Source organism: Gossypium hirsutum, chromosome D02 (assembly GCF_007990345.1).
Source record: "Gossypium hirsutum isolate 1008001.06 chromosome D02, Gossypium_hirsutum_v2.1, whole genome shotgun sequence".
Lineage (NCBI taxonomy): Eukaryota > Viridiplantae > Streptophyta > Magnoliopsida > Malvales > Malvaceae > Gossypium > Gossypium hirsutum.
This window is the reverse complement of record NC_053438.1, coordinates 11075575-11083036: the sequence shown is the minus strand read 5'-3', so window position 1 is coordinate 11083036 and position 7462 is coordinate 11075575. Positions and strand designations below refer to the sequence as shown.

Sequence of the window (7462 nt, the reverse complement as noted above, 5' to 3'; positions counted from 1 at the left end):
AATAACTTGCAAGATTATTGTGATTAAACTGTTTCAAGGTAGAAATACATTGGCAGAGAGATATGTTCAAGCTATTATTTTAATTTCATAAGTATGTATGTGCATTAACACATTTGCTTATTAAAATTTGTTTAATCGGTTGAATTGACATAGATATCTAGTCAAGAGATAAATGGATTTTGGTAAGTAAGTATGTTCATAAGTTAGCAAATTACCGAGTTGTCGTGAATTTATTCATAACAACATAAACATGAGTTTAGTAATTCTAAGTTAAGAAATGTAATAAATCTAACACAACTATGTCATCTTGATTAAAATCATCTTTTGAAATCGTGCATTGGACCTTTTATTTTATTTTTATTTATTTTACTTAGTTAAAATCCTAGTTTTTAATCACCTCCTCAAATCAAAATATTTTTCTTCACCAAAGTGTTTTTAAAATTTCATTCATAAATAATTATTTTCACAGTCCTTGTGGGTACGATAACTCGACATTTACTTGTCACTTTATTACTTGTTGCGATTGCGTACACTTGCACATTTCTGTCATTCTAAGTTTTTGACGCAGTTGCTGGTGACTGTTTTAAAAGACATTATTTGTGAAATTGTTAATTTTGCATTTTGGTTTATATTTTTTCTGTTAAATTTTAATTCTAATTTTTTTTATGTTGGTTTCAGTTGTTTATGAGTATTGATCAAATTATTGACTTACTCCCTGTAGACCCTGAAATTGAAAGGACTTTCTGAAAAAAGAGAAGACAAGCAAAACAAAGAAAGACCGAATATATGAATTTCGAAAATCCAAACCAAAATCCAGAAGGAACATTCGCTTAAAATACTCACAATCCGATCATTGTTGCCGATGACAAAAACTGTGCCATTCAACAATATGTCATTCCTCTATTCAATGAGCTCAATCCGAGTATTAGGAGACCCAAAATCGAGGCACAACAATTCGAGTTGAAGTCGGCCATGTTCCAAATGTTGCAAAATATGGGTCAATTTAGTAGGATTCCTACTGAAGATCCACATCTTCATCTTCGGCTATTCATGGAAGTGAGTGACTCATTTAAACTAGTCGGGGTGACTGAGGAATCCTTGTGACTGAGATTATTTCCATACACCTTAAGAGATAGAGCACGAACGTGGTTGAATTCCCTACCGTCTGGTTCTATAACTACATGGCAAGAGTTGGTTGAACGGTTCTTAATGAAATATTTCCCTCCATCTTTAACCGCTAAGATCCGAAATGAAATCACTTCATTTCAGCAACTTGATGTAGAATCTTTATATGAGGCATGGGAGCGATTCAAGGAGTTATTATGAAAGAGCCCTTATCTTGACATTCCTTGCTGCGTTCAAATGGAAACTTTCTATATTGGTCTCAATATTCATACTAGAATGATAGGGGATGCTTCGACAAATGGAACCCTTCTTTCTAAGTCTTATAACAATGTTTACGAGATTATTTAACAAGTTCCGAGCAATAACTATCAGTGGCCAACCAACCGAGCAGGCTCAGAGAGACGAGCAGCAGGAGTACATGAAGCAGACACACTTGCTTCTTTGGCAGCCCAGGTATCCTCTATGTCTTCTATGCTTAAGAACATAATTGTTAATGGTTTCAATGGTAATTTGTCAGGTCAGCAGCCGAACTAGTTCGAGAATATTTCTTGTGAATACTGTGGAGATGGCCATTTCTTTGAAAATTCCTTATCGAATCAAGAGTCAAATTATTACATGAGAAATCAGAATTGGAATGGTCCGCATCAAATTTTTACAACTCTTCATGGCAGAATCATCCAATTTCTCCATGGAGTAATCAATGGGCGGACCATAGCGACTATGTTATGCCATTTCGACTAAACTATCTGTCGAAATATTCTCAACAATTGCAACAACCCCCACCAACTGAATCTTCAAGTGATCTTGAGAATTTGCTGAAGGCATACATAGTGAAGAATGATACCACTTTAAGAAATCTGGAGAATCAAATGGGTTAGCTAACCAATAAGCATTGAAATAAACCCCAAGGTATTTGGCCGAGCGACATAGAAAATCCAAGAATTTGGGCACAGAACATTGTAAAGCAGTCTCTTTGCCAAGTGGAAAGACATTGGAGCCCAAAGTGGTTAAGGTTCAAGATGAGCCTGTTGTAGTTCAAGACAAAGAAGAAGTTCAACCAAGTGTTGAAAATCCTATATCATAGAAGTCAGATTCAATGATCCTTGATGAGATAAACTCTAAACTAGTTAGTTCTAATTATCTAACACCTTTGTCAGATGCAGAAAAATTTCTACAGAAGAGTTGTCCGGTTAAAGCTAAGATTCCACCATTGCCATATCCTCAACGATTCCAAAAGCAGCAATGAGATACTCAGGTTAAAGAAATTTTTGATGACGAGGTGTCTTTTAATGACTTTGATGGTTCTAAATCCCTAGATGTAGTTGAAGACTGTTCTGCTATTTCCAAGACGAAATCGCTGGCTTCTATAGAGCTGGAGTCAATTCTGTAGATGATCTGTTAGAATGTATTCTACTAGTAGATTCACCAAGTGATGATGACGATGAGGAATGTTTGGCTTTGTTAGAAGCTAAAATGAAGGGATTCACTCAGGAAGTTCCACTAGAATCATTAGAGTTATTATCTCAAGAGTACACACAACCAAAAGTGTTGATTGAAGAGCCAATCGAATTGAAACTGAAGACTTTTCCTCATTATTTAAAATATGATTAATTGGATTTATCTCCATTTGTACCTATCATGATTTCAGTTGAGTTCACCAAGAATCAAGAAGAAGAGTCATTTATTGTTTTGGAAAAGCACAAGAAGGGTGTCGGATGGAATATTATAGATATTCGAGTCACGGGTTGGAGGATTTGTAAGAATTTCAAGAAGTTAAGCAAGACCACCAGGAAAGATCATTACGAGTTTTCTTTCCTTAATAAGATTTTGGACAGATTTGATAGGAAAGAATGTGATTACTTCCTAGATGGTTATGATTGGCATGACAAATGACCATTTGACACCACCATGGTCAATGACGATCCTGAATGGGAGGGAGTTCTCTTCACTTTCTCTATTGTTAGTTTATATTTTTAGTTTTTTTTTTCTCATTTGAATAAAATGGTAAACTTAGATAAAATTTTCTTTAGTTCACTACATTAATTAAAACACTGTCTAAGAGATTGAGACTTAAGCGAGACCATCTGTGAACCCTCCAGTCTTTCTAAGGAGTTTAATTTAATGTAATTTTTCAAAAAATATTTTTCTAAGTAGGCTGAAGAATTTAAGTATTTGTTTTGTTAAATAAAGGGTCAAGTTTTAACCCAAGCACTAATTTCTTTGAGTTTTTTTAGTTTACTTTAAGTACAAGAGCTTAGGATCTAAAAGGAGCTGCCATTGGGCTTAAGATACTACTAGGAAGGGAAATATTCAACCTTTTTCTGCACAAACCTATAACCCTTACCTTGCTCCACCGCCACTCCCAAGTAGCCAAATATTGCATCTCACTTAACCCATTAATGTTGCAGCCCTTAACTCCCTGAATCACCACCCCAAACGCCTTCATTTGAAGTCACCAACTACCGCACCTAAACTATCCTTAAAATTGCCACCCTCTTCAACTCTAAACCTTACCCTCAACTACTCACCCATTTGCCCAAAACTGAAACCACCCTTAATAGATTTCTTAAGTTCGACGCTGAGAGTCCCTTTATCTAGCACCATTCCACAAAGTGAATAGTTTGGTATAATGGTTGTGCTGCAACACATGTAGTTTCAACAACAAGATTATTGGAGATACTAAAAAATACGGGATGACTCAATTAGAGATGCATTTAAAATATATATTTCATAACCTGTTTGTTTTTGTGCCTAAATTTCCTGACTTTATACTCGAACCATGGACTCCAATGTCGAGGAAGGAAAAAGATGAGTCAGATTCTGAGAGATCTGCAAATGAATAAAAATGGGAGATCTTTACTTTATTTCATTTTATTTCCTAGGTTATTTAATGTTTTAGGATTAGGTTCTATTAGGATTTTTATTTTTCGCATAATAAAACAAGAGGTGAAAATCATAAATAAAAATGAACAAGTTGCAAAGTACAAAGTGTGACAATAGATATATACATGTCTAAGATTGGATCTAAAGAGAGGTTGGTACTTAAGCAGACAAATTGACTCACCTCCCTTTTTTTAGAATCCTACTTGGTGTATAGTATCTATTCACTTCTAACAATGAGGACATTATTCATCTTAAGTAAGGGGACCGAAAAATTGAAATTATTTCCTCTCAGAACAATTCTTTTTTGTAATTATGATTAGGATATATTTTGTTCAAAAATTTGAAATTTTGTTAAGTATTCTAAACTTCATAATGAATAAAATTGTATTATTTCAATAATTGCTATGTTGGCTGAATTATGAATAAATGTACTCTTAATAAAGCATGCAAATCATACCACTTTTGTTTGGACCGTTTGAGCCTTTCAAGCCAACCTTGATGAGATTTTATCCCTTGAAACCCAACTTTGAGACTATATTTCCTAATTTTATTTGAACCCTTGCAATAATTAGCCATCACTTTTATCTTAATTATCTTTAAATTGTCCCAAACACTAGACTTAGTACTATTCAGAACATTCTTTGAAAATAAGTTTGGGGGAGTTGAAAAGAAGTATCAAATGCTAAAAAAATTGTAGTACATACAACAAAATGCTCATAAAAAAAAGAAAAGAAAAAAAGAAAAGAAAAGAAAAAAAAAAGAAAAAGAAGAGAAGAGCATACATACTTGAAGGAAAATAGATGTACAAATGAGCATGTGGGAGCAAAATAAGTTGGTGTATTGAAGGTAAATATTTCGAAGGTCAGATTGAAGCTGAGTTTAGAGTTTTAAGCGTAAATTTATCTATCTTTTACCTACCCCTAGCCTAGCCACGTTACAACCCATTTAAAAGACCTATTGATTCAAGTTTCTATGCTACCTACATTAGTGGAGAGAAATTGTTATGCTCAATATATGAAGGCATAAATTAAACTTGATGATTGTAGCTTAATCTTAAATAAGGGAATAAAATCATATTGGTAGGGATTGAACATGTCTTTATTGAGTAAACATTTAGTCTATTGTTTCTATCATAATAATAATTGAAATTAATTTGAATGATATGTATACTTAAGTAGTGTAAATCTCAAAATACTTGTTCTTGAACATAAGTATACTAAATTCATAATTTTGGGAAGAATGTTGTTCTGAAGGAATTTTTCAAAGGTGCTTCCGAGAAATTCTTTTCAATTTGTGCATTGCTCAGGGCAAGCAATGAATTAAGTTTGGGGGTGTGGAAACACAAAAATACACACACTTTTTCATTCCCTTTTAAACTCAAATTCATGCAAATTCGTAGTAATTCTTGTCAAAAAATATATAATAATTATAAAATAATTAAATTTTACTTAAATTATTAACATTTTTAATTTTAATTAATTTTATAATAAATTTTGATTAATTTCGATTATTTTCGACAGATTTGCACAAAGGGAAAAAATTAGCTCGACAAACACTGCTAGAAGCGCAAAATCGAGAAGCGCTTTTTGAAGCATCAAGGTGAATTAATTTTTCAGCCAAAGACAGTCCAAATTATGAATATTAATTCATAATATAATTTATTTTAATTTTAATCCAATTTATTTTGGGTTAAAAATTATTATTAATTAATTATGAAAAGAGGCTCAGTTGAGCCGAACCGAGAAAACTGATCCAACCGAGTATTGGGCTTCCCAAAACTGTCTAACATGTTGACCCAATCAGCTTGTTTTGCTGATAATTTGGCTTTAAAAAAAGCCCTTGAAGACTCCTTGAATTTGCATTCAAACCCCTCCACTTATCATGCCTTCCTAGATTTCCCCCTAACATAAAATAACAAGTTTGAAACCTTCAAATTTACCGCATGTGTGGCCGGCCCGGCCATGGGGGACTCTATGGCTGTTGATTTTTGCTATTTTTAGCAGCCTAATCAACCTATGAATACCCCCATTGGCTGCTCATTTCAAACACATCTCAGCCCTTCTCATCTCTTCACTTCTCTCTCATTTTTCTCTTTTCATTCCGTTCCAATTTTCCTCATTTCTTTCCCCTATTCCCTTGCCGATTTCACCTCTTGAAAAAGAGTCAATCAACCACCATTTGGAGCAGCATTCAAGTGTTCATGGAGGCCTCATTTCAACAAGAACAGGCGGAGAAGGAGGAGCGGAGCAAACTAGTCAAGCCTCGCAGGATCACCGGATTTGATTCTTGTTCCCTATCCTTTTAATTTTGTTTTTGTTATGATGAAAATGTCTATGAATATTTGTGATGTTGATATGTTTAATTTAATTAATATGGATTAAATTTAATTCGTGTTAGGTTGATTGCATTTTGTCTACTTAATTTATTAAAATTGTGTTTGTGTTGTTATAGGCCTCGGTAAGATGTTTGATTAAGTAAAACCATGACTAAGTTATTGTTGATTACAATTTTAAGGTAACTAACGGATTAATTATTTAAACGGATTGAAATTGTAATTAATTGACACGATACTTAATTAATGCATGTTTAATCATCTAAGGTAGCTGAGGGTTAAGGGCTAATTTGGCAATGCTTTTGAAAAGTGCTTTTAAAAAATGAGGTGAAAAAGTGCTTTTGAGAAGTTTGGTTTAAAATTTGAGTGTTTAGCATTACTCTCAAAAAGTGCTTTTGAGAAATAAAATGTCCATTTTAGACATGTTATTATCAAGTAACAAATATACATTTAAATAATATTTAAATTAGTTAATATTATTATATTTTAGTAAAAATATAAAAAAATTATTATAACTTGTTGTTAATATTTTAATATATGAAATATAAATTTTAAATATTTTTAAGCAATAAATATTAATTATTTATAAAATTTAATTAGAATATATAAACTATATTTTAAATATTTAAATATAACCATTAAATATTTTTAATTAGTATTTTAAAAAATATTTTTTTATTTTTAATTAATAATTTTAACACATTTGTAATTAAGCACCAAAAAGAAAAAATGGAAAGTACTATGTTATTGGAGGGGTGAAAAAGTAATTAAGCACTAAAAATGCTTTTGGGAGAGGAAAAGCTAAAAATTTTAGCTTCTACTTTTCAGAAGTGCTTTTGAAAAGCACTTCTAAAAAGCTAAAAATTTCAGCCAAAAGGAGCTTGTTTAGCACAGCTTTTCTGTCAAAAGTACTTTTGGAGCCAGAAGTACTTTTTTTAAGCACTGCAGAATAGACCCTAAATTAGCAACGGTATCTAACGATACATTACCCTTGCATAACTTGCAAGATTATTGTGATTAAACTGTTTCAAGGTAGATATACATTGTTACCTCACGTAATCTTTTATGTGCTTATGAGATTGAACTAATTGTTTGAATTGGCATAGAGATATGTACAAGAGA

At 32.4% G+C, this 7462-nt stretch overlaps 1 non-coding gene across 1 annotated transcript; it reads right to left on the bottom strand.

The window, feature by feature from the left end:
* Positions 1-1239: 1239 nt before the first annotated feature.
* LOC121215221 (small nucleolar RNA R71) lies at positions 1240-1346 on the bottom strand. Its single transcript, XR_005910950.1, has one exon. It is a non-coding gene; the product is annotated as a small nucleolar RNA R71 (small nucleolar RNA).
* Between the last annotated feature and the right edge of the window lie 6116 nt (positions 1347-7462).